This window comes from Calidris pugnax, unplaced genomic scaffold (assembly GCF_001431845.1).
Source record: "Calidris pugnax isolate Ruff unplaced genomic scaffold, ASM143184v1 scaffold20, whole genome shotgun sequence".
Classification (NCBI taxonomy): Eukaryota; Metazoa; Chordata; class Aves; order Charadriiformes; family Scolopacidae; genus Calidris; species Calidris pugnax.
The window spans coordinates 30,350,944-30,369,203 of record NW_015094510.1 but is presented as its reverse complement, the minus strand read 5'-3'; the positions used below and the strand labels follow the sequence as shown (position 1 = coordinate 30,369,203).

The 18,260-nt window shown below is 41.8% G+C and overlaps 1 protein-coding gene across 2 annotated transcripts in view; it reads right to left on the bottom strand.

The window, feature by feature from the left end:
* Positions 1–18,260, bottom strand: part of PDGFD (platelet derived growth factor D) — a 145,509-nt gene that overhangs the window by 126,501 nt on the left and 748 nt on the right. The gene's annotated exons all lie outside the window — the stretch shown is intronic.

Genomic DNA, 18,260 nt, shown 5'->3' with positions numbered 1-18,260 from the left:
GAGGCTTCAGTTGAGCAGCAAGACAAACTCGATGGCAAAGACTCAGAAGGCAGAGAGGTAACAGGCTCAAAAAATGCAGATTCATGTTTGCACCTACATGTTCATACAACTGGCCCACACCCAAAGGTATCTTCCTAGGAACGCCACCACAAGAAGATTAATGATGTTCTTTGCAGTTTGGGAGTCCTTTTCCCTGCAGTACTTACAACTCAGCAGCAACCTCTGTCTCAACTTTCGTGACTGTGTACCTTCAACCAGGCGTCACAGAGAGTTGCTTCCTTACAAGCAGTGATTTCAGACCCTGCCAGAAACCTCTGACAAATTAATTTTCCGTGAGTCAGAGCCCAATGCCACTATGAGGTCTAAAACAGCTGGCAGGAGCAGAACATATTATCTCAGTTGACCTCTGTACATATAAAAAAATGCTAACACAAAATGTTGCGTAAATATATGCTGGGCTAAGTCTATATAATAACTGCCTGTGATCCTGGGGGGAATAAAAAAAAAAAAAGGAAACCAAATCTAATCCTAAAGCTGCTCTTATTCCAACAGTAGTGTCAACCCTCCATATTTTATTCCAAAAGCAGTGGTAGTAAATATTATTCTTGAAGCTCAGCGTCCCATAGTAGTGTACTGGTACCACTTGCTAGTCAGAAAAAACTAGTATCATGCCATTGTTCATAACTCTAAAGAAATCTTTAATCTTATCCTCAAGATGCAGTATTTTGAAGAGATCAAGAAGACACAACTCCCAACTGGGATATTTTTAGGTACTTCTCTGAGCTTGCTGTGCTACTGACCTACTTGCCCTGGACTTGCTCTGTATTGAGTGCAAAAAGGCAGCGCATGCAGAATGTAATTCATCCCACCTGAAGACAGACATCTAAAACAAATGGGATGAACAGTTCTCTGACGGTGCCTTCCTCTTCTCTCCCCCTCAATTATAAGAAAAGCTTTAACAAGATGCCCCATTTTTCAAACCACCGAACTTTGGTACAATGAATTTTTTTCTCTATCAGTTACATTTCCGCCTCCTTTAAACACAGAGAATCCAAATATAATGTATAAGAATCCCCCATAAGGCAAACACGTACATCAATACATACATACAGATGTATGTACATACGTATACACACATATACATACACACACTTTTCAAAGGCCAGGACCTGAGATAAAGCAACTGACTTCATGACACATTTTCTGATCCACTGTGGAGTTGGGAAGTTGGATTGATTCACAACTGAGATTTAAGCTGGGATTTAAAGCTCCTAGTAGGAAGCCTAGCTTCAGATCTTTAATTTTAATCTGAGTTTTCATTTTTACTTCTCAGGCTTGTTTGTTTTAAAAGAATATTTAACGACACAACCATTAAGGACATATTTGTGGGCAATTAAATATAAATTAGCTCAAGATCTTGTAATTCTTTCTGCTCCCTAGGAAAATGAGTTATGTCAAATAATATTTAAAGCTACTTTGTCTCACCACACATTTATTGCACATCCTGAATTTTATGATTTTTTAAGATGTCAGAGAACATATTCATAATAAAGAAAATGATTGTTTTGACTGTGATTTGCATCAAGCTGCATTTGGATAGAAATCAGAATTCAATTAAAATGTGCATATCCCAGCATTTTAAATAGCTTTTAGATTAATAAAATTGCCTTAATTGTGTTGAAAGCATCAGAAAAAGAAGTAGCATAACATGTTTTGCATTCAAGTCTCACTTGGTAAATAAAGGAAATGCTGCCTATTAGTGAACTCCCATCACTCCTATTCACACAATAGCGGCCATATTTCTGAAATGATTCATGGGGCCCAAAATAAAATGAAGTGGCAATTTAAATCTTTTTGTAAGTATCTGTGCAGGTATGTTCCTACTTGTATTTTGATGTTTTTCTCTGCAATGCTGACTTCATACACTTATAGTTGTTTTTTACTAATGGACTGAAAGAGAAAATGAATCATTCTGCTTGTGTTCTGTTTGTTTTGTGGTTTTTCGTAAGCCAAAACTGATTTCTCAATTTTAAGTGGACAAAACAAAATAAAAAAAACCAAACCAATACGCACTCTACACTTGCCAGGTAAATTGAAATCAAGAATAATGAAAGCAAAATTTCTGTACACCAGCAAGTGAAGTCTCAGATTTTGAAAAAAAAATGCCAACACTGATATTCAATCTACTTTAAATATAGAAACTACAAGTATTTATTGAACTACATCCTATGGTGACATGGCTGCAAAACTTGAGCTGACCTCAAGACATGAAAACAGTCCTTCAATTCCATACATAATTGAGAAAACAGCAATATTTCAATTAGTAGAATTTGACAGATCTCAGTGAAACAGCATTTTGCAGTTATGCAACACTATGTGCTATATCTTGCAAAGTATTACATTTTGCTCACATCTTCGAATAAGCTGTCATGATTTCAAATGGGTCTCTTTCTCAAACTAGAAAGCATGCATTTTTGATTAACAATGTTTTTATTACACAATCGAGTCCTATATGTAAGAAAAAACTCCCTCAAAAACTAATCATAAAGAAAAATTTGCAGATTTTATGAAGATTTGTGCACAATAGTCTCCAGAGCATAGCAGCCCCACCAGCATTCGGTTTGCAGTGCAATATACGTAAACAATACAAAAAGTAAATAGACCTTCACAAGGCTATTAATTTTATCAAGATCGTATGACATCAATTCTTCAAAACAACACAGGATTAGAAAGATTTTCACTGAAATATAAAACATAATTATAGCTGAGAACAACACATTTATTACTGTAGTATAAAAGTTTTATGTCCAGACAGCTCCAAATCTTTACAGGCAAAAAAGCGTGACCTGCTTTTCTATGTCTATCAGAACAATAAAAAGTCTTGGATAGAGTTTATATAGAAGGCTGTAGGGCCTGTTAACAGAATTATATCATTTGGCCAGCTGAATTTGGAGTTAGGTCCCAGATATTCAGAGATGAGCGTCAGTTTAGATCCTACGCACACTACCAGGGACTGTTGAAGACCTGGGGAACTACAGGTCAGTCTGTCTCACCTCTGTGCCCAGCAAGATCATGGAGCAGATCCTCCTGGAAACTATGCTAAAGACATGGAAAAAAAGGAAGTGATCGGTTAAACCCAATATAGCTTCACTGAAGCAAAATCGTGTCTGACAAATTTGGTGGTCTTCTACAATGGGGTTACAGCACTGGTGGATAAGGAAAGAGCAACTGATATCATCTACCTTGACTTGTGCAAAGCATTTGACACTGTCCCACACAACATCCTTGTCGCTAAATATAAGAGACATGGATTTGACAGATGGACCACTTGGTGGAAAAGAGACTGGCTGGATGGTCACAGTCAAAGAGGTGCAGTTAGTGGCTCGATGTCCAGCTGGAGAGTAGTGACAAGTGTTGTTTCTCAGAGTTTGGTATTAGGACCAGTGCTGTTTAACATCTTTATCGGCAGCTTGGATGGAGCAATTGAGTGCACCCTCAGCAAGTTTGCCATCGACACCAAGCTGTGTGGTGCGGTTGACATGCTGGAGGGAAGGGATACCACCCAGAGGGACCCTGACAGGCTTAAGAGGTGGACCCATGCAAACCTCATGAAGTTCAATAAGGCCAAGTGCAAGGTCCTTCACCTGCATCACAGCAATCCCAGGCACAAATAAAGGCTGGGCAGAGAATGGCTGGAGAGCAGCCCTGAGGAGAAGGACTTGGGGGTATTGGTGGATGAGCTTGACAAGAGCCAGCAATGTGCACTCGCAGCCAAGAAAACCAACCACATCCTGGGCTGCATCAGAAGAAGTGTGACCAGCAGGTTGAGGGAGGTGATTCTACCTCTCTACCCTGCTCTCATGAGACCCCCACCAAGAGTACTGTGTCCAGCTCTGGCAGCCCCAACATAAGAAGGATATCACCTTTTGGAGCAAGTCCAGAAGAGGTCCATGAAGATGCTCAGAGGGCTGGAGCACCTCTCCTATGAGGACAGGCTGAGAGAGTTGGGATTGTTCAGCCTGGAGGCAAGAAGACTCCAGGGAGACTTTATAGCAGCCTTCCAGTACTTAAAGGGGGTCTACAGCAGAGATGGGGAGGGACTCTTTATCAGGGAGTGTAGCGATAGGACAAGGGATAACAGTTTTAAACTGAAAGAAGGGAGATTTCAATTAGATATTAGGAAGAAATTCTTTACTGTTAGGACCAGTGCTGTTTAACATCTTTATCGGCAGCTTGGATGGAGCAATTGAGTGCACCCTCAGCAAGTTTGCCATCGACACCAAGCTGTGTGGTGCGGTTGACATGCTGGAGGGAAGGGATACCACCCAGAGGGACCCTGACAGGCTTAAGAGGTGGACCCATGCAAACCTCATGAAGTTCAATAAGGCCAAGTGCAAGGTCCTTCACCTGCATCACAGCAATCCCAGGCACAAATAAAGGCTGGGCAGAGAATGGCTGGAGAGCAGCCCTGAGGAGAAGGACTTGGGGGGATTGGTGGATGAGCTTGACAAGAGCCAGCAATGTGCACTCGCAGCCAAGAAAACCAACCACATCCTGGGCTGCATCAGAAGAAGTGTGACCAGCAGGTTGAGGGAGGTGATTCTACCTCTCTACCCTGCTCTCATGAGACCCCCACCAAGAGTACTGTGTCCAGCTCTGGCAGCCCCAACATAAGAAGGATATCACCTTTTGGAGCAAGTCCAGAAGAGGTCCATGAAGATGCTCAGAGGGCTGGAGCACCTCTCCTATGAGGACAGGCTGAGAGAGTTGGGATTGTTCAGCCTGGAGGCAAGAAGACTCCAGGGAGACTTTATAGCAGCCTTCCAGTACTTAAAGGGGGTCTACAGCAGAGATGGGGAGGGACTCTTTATCAGGGAGTGTAGCGATAGGACAAGGGATAACAGTTTTAAACTGAAAGAAGGGAGATTTCAATTAGATATTAGGAAGAAATTCTTTACTGTGGGGGTGGTGAGACACTGGAACAGGTTGCCCAGGGAAGTTGTGGATGCCCCATCCCTGGAGGTGTTCAAGGCCAGGCTGGATGGGGCTTTGGACAATCTGCTCTAGTGGGAGGTGTCTCTGCCCACGGCAGGGGGGTTGGAACTGGATGATCTTTTGAAGTCCCTTCCAAGCCAGACTATCCTATGATTCTATGAAATAAATTTATAACACTTTGCACTGCCTGGAGAGAAATCCGAACTGTAAGTGACATAGGAACCTTCTCACTGATTTATAATGTGATTTGGTCCATAGCAAGGACTCTTTTCAAAAACAGAGGCAAATAAAAAAGGATTGCTCTCAAATTATTCTGACAGGAAGAGCCAAAGGAATGAAACACAAATGTTACAGCATAGAAGCTGCATATCATCTTCAGAATGCTCTAAGGAAACACAGATATTTACTCTAGAATCAAGTAATACTGCATGGCATTTGATTTCCTTTCCATAGATAGACGCTGCTGCACACACAGGTACATGCATATACAGAATCACACAGACTTGCTTCTCTCTTAGAAAAACAGATGCAGAAGGTTACAGAATATGGTTAAGATCTCAAAACTAGATTCTTGAGCGCACTTGCTAGCAGAAATATCTCTAAAGAAGCCCTAAGGCATTCACTTAACACCCTCATCGGGGCAAGCCTGCACCACCTTTGCAGCAGCAGAATTATCCAAGGGGAGGACAACCAAAGCTCTCTGAACTGTATCCATTGTATTTTAGTTTAAAAGTTGCCAGAATAATCACAGGGAGATCAGTAATCACTAGAGGATAATACAGCTCATAAAAGAGTAACTCATCATTTACGTGCTTAAAATTAGATGATGTCAGCTGCTGCCCAAGTGTTGACTGAGCCATCCTGATGGATTTGAAACCCAATGCCAAAAACTGTTTTCTCTCAAGATTCCTCAAACATATGCTTCTTCGTATACAGGACGGTCTCCAGCTACCAGATCCAGAGGAAAGCACACATGAAGATGCTGCCTTTCATGTTTTCTGTAATATTCCTTTCTCCTCTGCCAACCACAAGGGAGAAAAGCCATAATTATTTTATACATAGATTAACCAGTTCTATTTCTCCTCTACTGGAATGAATTAAGTATGAATCCATAGAGTATGAATCTAGGAATACCAGTTAATACTGGAAATGCAGACCTCACGCAAACCACAGTGGCACTAACAGCTTGATGCTTCTCAGCAAAGATGTCTAAAAATTCTCAGATTAAGTTTAGTGCAGAAATCAGGTGCTAATTAAGTCATCTGAATACCTGAACTTTTGTGACACAAAACCTGTAAAATAGATTAGCATTTTATTTGCTAATCATTAGTAAGAGGTGAACAGCAGCTGAAATCACACTATGCTAATAAGGTCACAATTACAGCAAATTACTTTTGTATGAATTGAGCACAATCACACAATATTTAAAACTGCATTATTCCCAGCCTTGGGAGTAAGGTGAGGACGGGATCTACACCCACTGTCCATCTTCCACTGGAAGTGAAAATGGCACTCACAGACACAAAGTGACACCAAAGATACACGTGCCTCACGTGAGGTGCACATGGATTGTCTCTCCTGCGTGGCTCAATGAGGAATATGGAGACCAACCACATCATCTGTTTTTCTTAGCAAAAGCTGCAGTACCACATGGAGGAACTGCAGAAAGTCAAATTTAGTGACGTATCAGATTGCTTGCTGGCACAGGGCTAAGATGTGGCTTCCGTCCTTTGGGCAGAGGGGAGGAGGCAGGAGGACTCACTGAAACAAGAGGATGCCCTTCCACGTTCATTAGCAGGACACGGAGCAGGTACTTCAGCAGGGAGAAGAGCACTCTTAACACACTATCCAGCTTCTTCCACCTCTCTGCTTTAGTCCTCATTTGCGACACCCTTTCTATTGCACTGTGCTTGTACACCCCAGGGGAAGATTAACCAGGACACCACGGCAGGGCTGCAGCTCCCTCCCCATCTTCCCTCTGACACTTGGAACATGGCTGGTAACGCACATGCTCACCTTGCCTGGTTTGACCCTTTAGTCCTGCTGTGTCTGGCCCTACAATTAATCTAACAAAAGGAAAGGTAACATTTTTAGTTCTTCTGTTTTCTTTATTATGTACATTTAACAAGGCTGCGTAATCAATTCCACTTCGTACCTAAGGTGACTTTGAATTTCATTTTAAAAATATGTTTCAGGTTAATGCCATATGTTTAATCACAATTATTATTTTTTTTCGTCCTGGCAAGAACTGAAATGCAAATACCTCTGTTGCTAAAATCTTTTTTTCTTCCCTTTCTTTCTGGTTGCTTTCCTTTGCCTCATTGTATTTGGCAAACGGTTTGTGAGGGCAGTGCTTTGTTTTCAGTGTAGTAAATGTGGTGATTTGACAGGTACTAGAAATCTTCAGCTCTTGGTATTGTCAGTCTACTCTCAAATTTGTTTTTCTGTGCCTCAGATGTCAGCACTGAAATAAAAATTTACCACCTTTTAACAGAAATGGTGCATATGTACAGGAAAAAATGGGCATTCCATGTGAAAAAATTCAGCAACCATTACGAGTACGAACTTATTGTTATTATCCACGATAAGCAAGCACAGTGTATCTCGGATGTGGATGTAGCTTTCTTACAGAAGTTCAGCTAAGTCCCTCGCAGGAGCTCCCTGGGTTTCTTGTAGTCAGCTCTTCCAGCAGTCCCACTCATGCTTTCTGAGAAGCTTTGCCAGCTGCTGCTGCACGGGTAAGAACCTCTGTCAAAACCAATTTACAGAACTGCCTGGATTCATGTGCTGCCATCAGATCCCCTATTTTATGTGGTAATTGTAAGAAATTTTAAACTGGCAAAATATAATGATAGCACTGTGGACTTCATGCTGGCTCATCTTTTAAGTACAGTCTTTGCTTTAGCCGCAGTAACTGTAAAATGAAAATTAAAATTCTGATTTATAATAAATAAGCAAAGGAAATGGTTGTCTCCTAACCATGTGAATAGAAGGGAATCGGAAGGCCCATTAGGTGACCAGGCTGGTTATCCTCTCCAGAAAGAAACAAGGCATCTCTGGGTACTTCTGTTCTGCTTTGGCCAATCATCTCTGAAGGCCTTTCTGAAAAAAAAAGTGCTAGAAATACATTGTCAAAACTACAACGATGTGTACTTAAATTTGCAATCACTTCATTGTAACAGCATATATATAGAAATATATTCTGTCTCTCTTCTGATAAGAAAAACAGGTGACACTTTTTTCCCCTCAGTCATTATTTTGACTAATGGCTTGCCTAAGGTAAGCTGAAAAGCAATCTACCTGACAAGGCTGGACTTTAGGTCCTGCAAGAGTTGGTGATGGCACAAAAAAATAGCCATATCATCAGGAAATGACACCGTCATTGTAAGGCTGCAGAGAGAAATCCTGAGACAAGATCTTTGCACAAAATTAAAAGGCAGCACCTGTAAGCCTTGAAAAATATCCTACATGTATTGATAAAAAAGCCTTTAAAGTCATTCTTCAAAAAAATAAACTGAACTGACATATCAAGTCATTATAATTTCTTCTTCACGGCCTTTCTCTACTTCTTTATGTACTAGATGAAACCAAATCCACAAACGTGCAAAGAAACAAGACCAGAATTATAGCTTTCCATGTTTTGTTCTGGGGTTTCTTTGGGGAGGAGGCTGCTGTTTAACTCCCACAGCACAGGAGTTATTTTCAGGCAAGCATGTGAGAGCCAAGATTTTTATGCAGAACATCACACTGCTGTTTTGTATGATTCTCTGTTCCCCAAAAATGGCTATCCACATGCCCCGTTATTTCACCTCAGTACATCACACAGCTCTGAGACTGCAAAAACGGTGGCAACTCTGACCATGAAAGCAGACAGGAGGTGGGACAGCACAGGCAACAAGGCCACAGCATTCTAAGGATGGCTGCACCCTGGTAAGGATCTCCAGTCTTTGCCCACATGCAGTGACTGCTGCTAGTGGTGCTTCCAAGCTTCCAGGGTTCAACCCCTGCAGTGAAACACGAAGGTATTGCCATATAGTGTTATTGTCCACAGAAAAATGTCATCAAATGCATGAACACTGCCCAGTGAAAACCTACTACGTGTGCTGTGACCAGTCAGCAGACTGGGGAAAAAGCAGGCTGAACAGTCACACTGATCTACTTCTCATACTCCTCTGCTTGCCACTGCGGGAACAACGCAGGTCCAGGACCAGTCCTCAGGTGTGCACTGGGGTATGGCATGAGGTTCCTCCGCAGTAAAAACAAGTTTCTTTTCTGGATTGATGCCTGTTTCCTTGTTGTCATGTTGCCAAGGAAATTACTCGTTTCTTGAAGTCTGCTGGAAGGCAGGCAGTATGTATGGGGATGGGGAGGTAACACCAAAACCTAGTTCTGCCCTGCAGGTCCAAGGACAGACCCAAGACACCCTGGCATCACTCAAGGGTGCTGCAGAAGTGGGGCTGTCGCTGCATCCAGTTGTCAGAGGCACCACTCAAGACACTCTGAGCACACAGTGCAGTAAACACAGCGTACATTGCTAGAGAACTGATTTGGAGGTGCTAATTATGGAAAAGCAGATCACGTATACTAGGAGCAGCCAGATCGCTACTGTATGGTGCAAGAATTTTCTCTCTTGCTTAGAAGAGTTTAACTTTAGCTCCCACCTTTCCAGGGTCTAATGAATTATGGGAATTGGTAAGAAATGCACACCACGTCATTAGGCTCTCCTAGGTGGCAAGTCTTAACTGCCAACAAAAATAAAACCAAGTCTATCCAGGCAAAGAACTGTTCTCTGCCTTTATGAGGACAGAATGAGCGAAGAATATCTTTCCCCTTCTCAAACTACACAGCCATCCTACCCGAACAGCAGTGGACAGCAATGATCCATGCAGGCACAGGGAGCTCCAGCTCACACCCCATGGACAGCAATGAAGCAAACCAGCATCTCCCTATCCTGACTTCCCAACGCTCAGCAACCTAACACAGCAACGTGAAGGCACCTTACAGCGGCAAGGGAACAGGCCTACAACCTGACCTAGGAAAATAAACTTTAGGGCTTTCTATCCATTTCAAAGCAGCAATTTCTCTGCAGGCTTCTGTCATGCGGTCTTAAACCCTTATGCTGACATCTGGATGTGTTAGTGAAATCACTCCCATCAGTGTTTATCCCTGCTGAGACATCGTGATTAAGAAGTTGAGTTGGTCCATTTCCACAAAGAATCTAATGGCATTATTAACACCTACTTGACGTTTTCATGCAACTTGTCTGTCACTGGTTTGCTAAAGCAAAGGATTTATCTTTCAAGAAAATTTCTGGTTGAAAAATTAAGGACACAACAGTACATAACAGGTTTCCAAATCCCACAGTAGCTCTGGTAATCTATGTTCTGTGTACCTATTTTTATTCCTTCTCTCTAAGCAGTCTGGGTCTCTCCTTTATCCTCAATCCACTTCTGTGGTGAGTCACATCAGATTAGAGATACATTGAACTATGAGAAAAATCTTCTGCAACTGATCCAAGAAGAAACAATAACAAATCCCCACGCATATTACACTTGGAGCCTCTTTAAAACTAAAAAACAAACAGAAACAATGGAAGACACTGAAAAATACTGACAGGTTTCCTTAAGGTCTTGTTTAGAAATGTACTGCAGCTTTAGTCTCTTGTAGGATATCCTGTGGATGACACGTAAGATTGTCAGTAGAAGAGAAAAAGCAGCCAGACACAATAAACCTACAAGGCTTTGTTTTGTAATTTTGCTACACAATCTGTAACTACATCGGTTACTCCTCCATCTCTATCACTGCAAAGCTTTTTGGTTTTTTTCTGTGCATGGACACTAATTGACTATCTTAACTTTGAGTATTGCAAAGCTTACCTATTTAAGCCCTGCACTACAAGAAGGACATTGAGGTACTGGAGCGCGTCCAAAGAAGGGCAATGAAGCTGGTGAAGGGTCTAGAGAACAAGTCCTGTGAGGAGCAGCCGAAGGAACTGGGGTTGTTCAGCCTGGAGAAAAGAAGGCTGAGGGGAGACCTTATCACTCTCTACAACTACCTGAAAGCAGGTTGTAGTGAGGTGGGGATCAGTCTCTTCTCCCAGGTAACAAGTGACAGGACAAGAGGAAATGGCCCCACGTTGTCCCAGTGCAGGGTTAGGTTAGAGATACTGGGAAAAATTTCTTCACTTAAAGGGTTGTCAAGCACTGGAACAGGCTGCCCAGGGAAGCAGTTGAGTAGCCATCCCTAGAGGTATTTAAAAGATCTGTAGATGTGGCACTTAGGAACATGGTTTAGTGGTGGACTTGGCAGTGTCAGGTTAACAGTTGGACTCGATGATCTGAAATATCTTTTCCAACCTAAATGACTCCACGAGAAACTTGTAACTGAATTGCTAAGCATTTTCCTTTATCCTGTATTAATTCATGTAAATTGTGAACCAGACCCTCCTGCAGCAAGAACTGATGGAAGTTTTGTCATTGCCTTCAGTGCAATGAAGGTCAAGACAGCTATTTTTCAAGTTTTTCATGGACCTAGTGTTTAACAAATATTTTTACAGAGTCTAACACCATCAAGACCTAATGCACAGCAGGGCTAAAATACATTGGCAGGAAGTTTGTACAGAAGGTAAAAGTGTGTCCCCCTGCACCATCTCCAAGTATGCAGGCTCTGACTGCCAAAGCAGAAATAGGGGATGTTGGCGTTCACAGCGTGGGACAGAGATCAAAAAGGAAGCATGAAATTGTAGATTACTCAAGTACAATAGGAAGCTCGAGATCATGCAGGATTTATTCACTACCAAAAATATAAGAGCCAAGCGCAAACTCCCAAAAGAAAATCTAGCCAGTTTGACACTGTAAACAGGACATTTCCTTAGCTTTGTAAACAGGAGATTTGTTCGAAACAAACTGCCAAGTAACCTAACACAATCCAGTATTTTAGCCAAGAGTTCCTCACCAGAAGTGGTAATAGAAGTGGTCTCTTTTATCCAAAATGTGGTGCAATGTAATCAACCTCGTAACTATAATACCAGGATTTTTGGAGGCAATTCTTGAGTCAACTAACTAAAAGAAGTACTACTAAATTTTCCTGCATTAGTGGGCAACTTTTTACTACAGAGAATGCCAACACAGAGCCTTCATGGCATTTCTTAGGACTCACTTGATAGCCTGGTGTCAAATCCCTGCAGGTCCACAAAAGCCAGAGCAGGCAGGGGCAGGCAGCCCTTCTCTAGGGTTGGGAACACGCTATGAATACTGAGAGCTAACTCAGGCTTTCTCAGTTTTGACTAGGCAAAACTGAATGTTGCTATACAAGGAATGGAGGAGGAAGGAGAAGGAACACAGCTAGGCCCAGAGATGTGGGAGAACCAGACTTCGGGTTCCTGCTACTGATGCACATGGGAGAAGGGAAGAGTGGGAAAGGGGGAGAAGGATACAGAAGAGAAGAGATGGGAAATGCAACTGCTGCTTCTGGGAAGGATGTGTTCCACCCATGGCCACCCCTCTGTCAGCTCCAGTAGGTGCCATTACAGAATGGCTGAGGCTGGCAGGGACCTCTGGAGGTCTGCAGTATCGCACTGGAGGCAACGAGGAGCTGGATGCTTTGAAGCCTTTTGGACTCTGTTATCACAGGCAACTTTTCCTGTGTTCAGAGCCAGCCCTGGAAGATATTTTATTTGCTGTTAAACAGATCAGTCTGTAATTTGCTGCAGATATATTTTAATATAAGCAAGACTATCCATATGAAAAGACTGACACATAAAACATATACACTTCTGTTGCACCTTTTGTGTAAATACTACTGTGAGAGGTATGAAATGAAAGCCATTCCCTGCCCTTCTAATTTACTGTTCCCCAAAGAGTTTCTTGCTGTATAAATAATGCACATTTTGCAGATCTGTTCCTTTTATGTAATATTTACACCCAGTCTAAAGAAGGAGTGACTGGTATAGTAAATTTGTACATCATTCTGTTGAAAGAATTTCTGCCGTCAATAATCCTTTTTTCCTGTAAGTTCCTTTTTATCTAGTAAAAATTTTAATAACATGTAGATTACTTTCAGAACTTCCACTCACAACCTAGAAAACTGACAAACATTTTTAAACAAAACTGTTGCGCGCACGTGTCTGTGTGTGTGTCTGAGTGACTATTCTGAAAAAAATTCCCTGGGCACAATTTTTTTTTGGGAATCAATTATATTGTGTGCTTATTCTCATTTCGCTGTCCTTGTGTTCTCTGATTTATGTACCACACATGTGCATGTACAATATCCTATACTTATATATTACCTATATATATAGGTAATATAGAAAAGATAAAATGTATGTTTATTCTGTATATGCATGTATATAACATTCATGCCTATGATACATTTTGCAAATACTTGTACTCTTGCTTCATCATAAGATATAGTTAATTTAACTGGACACTGTCCCACTTAAAAGCTTCAGTATCACAGAATCCTGCAGGACCAACACCCTTGACTGTAATAGAACTATAAAGATGCTTGAAGTTAAGTACATGAAGAATGTTACTGCATTAATGATTCCCCGTGAGTTTCAATTTATATGTATTCCTACCTAGGTGTTTTATAAAACAAAACCTCTCTGAGGGACCACAGTGAAAAAGGCCCATTATTTTAGATTTTCATCAGTGTTCAGTTTCTAAGAGTCAAAGCAATATAATTACCAAGTCTTCTCTTTTTAAGAACTACCTGGCCTAATTTAATTTCACACATATATATTTTAAAAAACCAAACAAGAAGTGTTGAAAGACTGGCTGCAGAGTTTGTAAGTGAAGTGACTTTCACTATATGATATACATCTGCCTGATAAAAGCTCCTTTAGAGAATTCCTCCATGCTCCTTGCTGCTGAGTCAGCGTCTGAATTCTCATGTAACATCCTTTGATACTTCAGTCCAAACAGTTAATTATACAGATAAGAGACACATCAAAGTTAAACAACTGTAGACCAAAGTGCATTACCACAGTTTTTTTTTTAATCTGATGAAGCTGAAATACGTTATCTTTTTACAAAACCTACAAAACAGTCAAGAAAATAATGCAAATTTAGCTATTTTCCAGTTGACACCATTTATTGTTACCAGAGTCCCTTGAAAAAAAGCATGTATACAAGCCTAGTATAAGAACTCAATAAATACATTCCAAAACTGAGGTCCCTCTAACACTACTGATAGAAGAGCCATTTCAAATTGATATGAAAGAAACCCCCAATTATGTCTTTTCCCAAGAGAAGACAGTTAACATCTATTTGGTGAGAGAATACTACCCAAATCATCAAATGCTTTTTCCTGTGCTTAGGCAGGGAAAGGGAGGGTAGAGTTAATGGCACACATTCCTTTGGACACGCCATCAAAGAGCCAAAAGCTGTTCCCATTTCCCCAGAATGGTAAAGTAAAATTTTTCTTTGCATTTTGGTGGTGCACAAGCCAACTGAAGTTTGGAAATTCTTAATTTTTTGGATTCAAAATGAAAACCACAAGAGCCCAGAATCTTATCTCAAGTTGTCTGATGTTATGGTTTCGAATCCACATCAGAAGACACTGATTCCATGGCTTTCAGTTGTTTACATACTGAAATGATTTGACACTATGCTGTCTGTTCTGTTCTGCCTTTCCTTTAAACTTTGGATTTTAAAGTTTAAATTATGTTTAGTGATGCTTAGTCTGAGTATACAGCCTAGGCATACTTTCCTAGATTGGGCATTCATAGAGAAGTTTGTTCAGTAACAGATAAGAACGAGAAATTGATGTGTTGGTTAGACACAACACAGTAAATGTTACTTAGCACTTTTCATCTCCATTTCTCATCTCCAAGTACACATAAACAACCAAAATAGCAGAAACAAAGTATCAGACTTCTTGTAATTAGGCAGTATTACCTGCATACTGTAAACTGGGAAACTGAGCCAAAGAGAACGATGGAAGCATCTGGAAGCCCTCTGTGTGTTACTCTGATGAACTTCAAAGGACTTAACAGGTAATGGCATTAATAAACACTTTAAGTAAATACCACTGCATGTGCTATAAATGTGGTTGGCATCTCCAGGACACTTTAAAAAATTGATTAGTGCTACACTGGACAGCTGAGTCATCAATGCCCGTCCTTCCACTAGGACAAGAGGATGTCTTGTAAGCAGGTTATTTATATTCTTAATATCTTCAGCAGGAAGTACAGTCTGGTTAGGTTTGGTAGTCATTAAATAGCACTTTTTTTGTGTGTACTGCCCTTCACCTATAGATTTCTTTCCAGAGCAACCTCCGTCTTAAGTAAGAGCAATTACAAATGGGCCAACTTCTTTTAGCCTAAAAGAAGAAAGACAGTCTTGAATCATGCACAGTGCAAAGGTTTGTTTTGGCCAGAAGCAAGACCAAGCCTCCATATTAAAGTTCTTTATATGCAGCATCACTAGTTTATCCCGCTTGGAGGTAACAGAAAACTGGAATCCAGAGGATTGTTTTCTTTTTTAGTAAAATGCGCAAGTGGTCTTGGACTTGCCAAGATACAATATTTTTTTAAAGAGCTGAACAGACCTTGTTTCCTCTTCAGTATCTCTCTTAATTCCACAACATAATAATCATGGTATCAACCCAGGACATAATATTAAATTCGTTTTCATCCCTGCTGTGCATTTTGAGAGAGACTGTTGGAAGACTCTACCCCCAGTGTATTGTGTGCTCTTAGATCCTATTCTGTATAGTCATGTCTGCAAATATTTACAAAGCAAAAAATACTGTTTGTCTCACTCAGCAATGCACCCCACGTGTCTTTAATGCTATTCCATATCAGCGCTTCAGACCAAAACAAGACACAAACACAACTGAAAATTATAAAAGACAGAAATACTTTTAGTGGCCTACAGCCAACTGTGGTCTGAACACTTCGCTTGTGAGCTCGTCACAGGCATGCAACACTTGGAATACAGCTCATAACCTTTGGCTGCACAAATATAGACCTTTAGTCAACAAACTCAAGCAAGTTTGGTTCATCCGAGTAAAATCAGGCCGATCAGCAGCTGATCTGCTTCAGATGTTGTGACCTGATGCCCAGCTCCAGTGGCCGTGGCAGAACACACCGTCCTTTGGAGAGAAAAAGCAAGAGGATTCCCAAGCACAAGGAGAAAGCAAGGCTGCAGTGTGCCAGGGGTCTGCATGTGGTCCTCCTAAAGGTGTGTTACCTCCTCAGTACGTGGGGATAATGCCCACTAAAGGACTGCAGAGGTGTCTGACTTCAGCACGGGGGCATTTCACTATGCCTGCAGCCTGCAGGCCTGGCTAGCACAGAGCCCAGGCAGGTAACATGTAGGTAGCATCTCATTTCACGTAGATCTGCCCCTTTTGAACAGCCCCAGCACCAGTCCGCCCCAGTAGCCAGAAAGTTCAGCCATGACAAGTTGTGGAAGATAATTTTAAAAGTACAAAGCTTAATCACAACGTTACATGATCACAGCTAGGGCAAGTGTAATGAACGAATCATCTCACATCTCACATAAGCTTGTTCTCTTCACCACTCCAAGAAGCAGTTTCACCACAGGATGTCTTCTTCTGCAGAGTAAAACACCCATCCCACTGCCTGTAAGCTGAAAGCTTTATTTATATTAGGGGTTACTGATTTCTTCACTGACTCTACAGAGAAGATCAGAGTAAACCACGTTTTTAAGCGCTAAGTAAAGCACTGCAGATCCCCATGAAAAAAGCTTGTTTGGAGTTTGACTTGCAAGGAACCTTGCTTAGCTTAGTTCAGAGATGGTCTCAGTTCTTCCATGAAATTTAAGATGGCATGCTAACAAGTCAAGAAGTTTGATAAAATACACAATAGTTTTAAAGGATGAAACAGAAATATTGGATGTATGCTTTTATTACAGTCACATACATTTTTAATTAGATTAAATTTGACTTCTGAGACAGAAGGAACTGCAATTCTGCCTTGTTTCCAGACTCGCTATCTCGATTATAAGAAAAAGCCTCTTCACCTTCTCTGTGCCTTCTTTTACTGACTAGGAAAGGCATACAAGAGATTATTAAGTTCAATATGACTCCAAAGCTGAAACAAAAGCCTTTTCCTAAATCAACTGTATACCCATTACACATGCTGTATACATGCTGAAAAATAAACACTGGCAAATACAGAGTACAGTCTTGGAAATGGCTCAAGTGACTGGGTTTTTTAAAAGGCTTTATAAAATATATAAATCCTGGCAACTGGACGATGTTAACTTGAAGACTGAACTTGACTCTGATCATTTTCAGGAAGAACATCTTGCACTTCGCTCTGCGGGAAGGTACACTGCAACTTGCAGAAGCAGGTCCTCCCACATGCAGCTGGAACACAACGGGCTGCTCCCCAACCAGGGGTTCATCACCCTTCCAAAACCAAAAAACCTGGTTTTCTTGATCATCTTTAATCACAAACGAGTGGATTCCAGAGGTTAATTGCAGCGGTGCTGTTTTTATGCAGCCTCCACATTGACTCACTGGGGGGGCCACAGCACATGGCCATGCTTGTTGCCCATTCCAGGCAGTTGAACATCAACAGCATCTCAGCTCTCTTTCCCCTGTAACTCAGCACTGGTGAGGTCCCACCTTGAGTACTATGTCCAGTTTTGGGCCCCTCACTACAGAAAAGACATTGAGATTGTGGAGTGAGTCCAGAGAAGGGCAACAAAGCTGGTGAAGGGTCTGGAGAACAAGACTTACGAGGAGCAGCTGAGGGAGCTGGGGTTGTTCAGCCTGGAGAAAAGGAGGCTGAGGGGAGACCTTATCACTCTGCACAACTACCTGAAAGGAGGGTGCAGTGAGGAGGGGGTCGGTCTCTTCTCCCAGGTAACAGGTGATAGGACAAGAGGAAATGGCCTCAAGTTGCACCAGGGGAGGTTTAGATTAGATATGAGGAAAAAGTTCTTCACTGAAAGGGGTAACAAACATTAGAACAGGCTGCCCAGGGAAGTGGCGGAATCATCGTCCCTGGAGGTATTTGAAAGACGGGCAGATGTGGAGCTTAGAGACAGGGCTTAGCGATGGTTTTTGTCAGTGTTAGGTTGACGGTTGGACCCGATGATCTGAAAGGTCCCTTCCAACCTCAGCAACCCTACGATTCTGTGACTGTCTATCCTCTGCGGGAAACGTACCACAGCTCCACCACCACCCCGCAGCCGCCCTTCTGACCAGGCGGGCAACGCCCCACGACCCGCGGCCGCCCTCCCTCGGTGCCCACCATCCCCGGGCATCCCTCTCCTGAAGGGACGGGG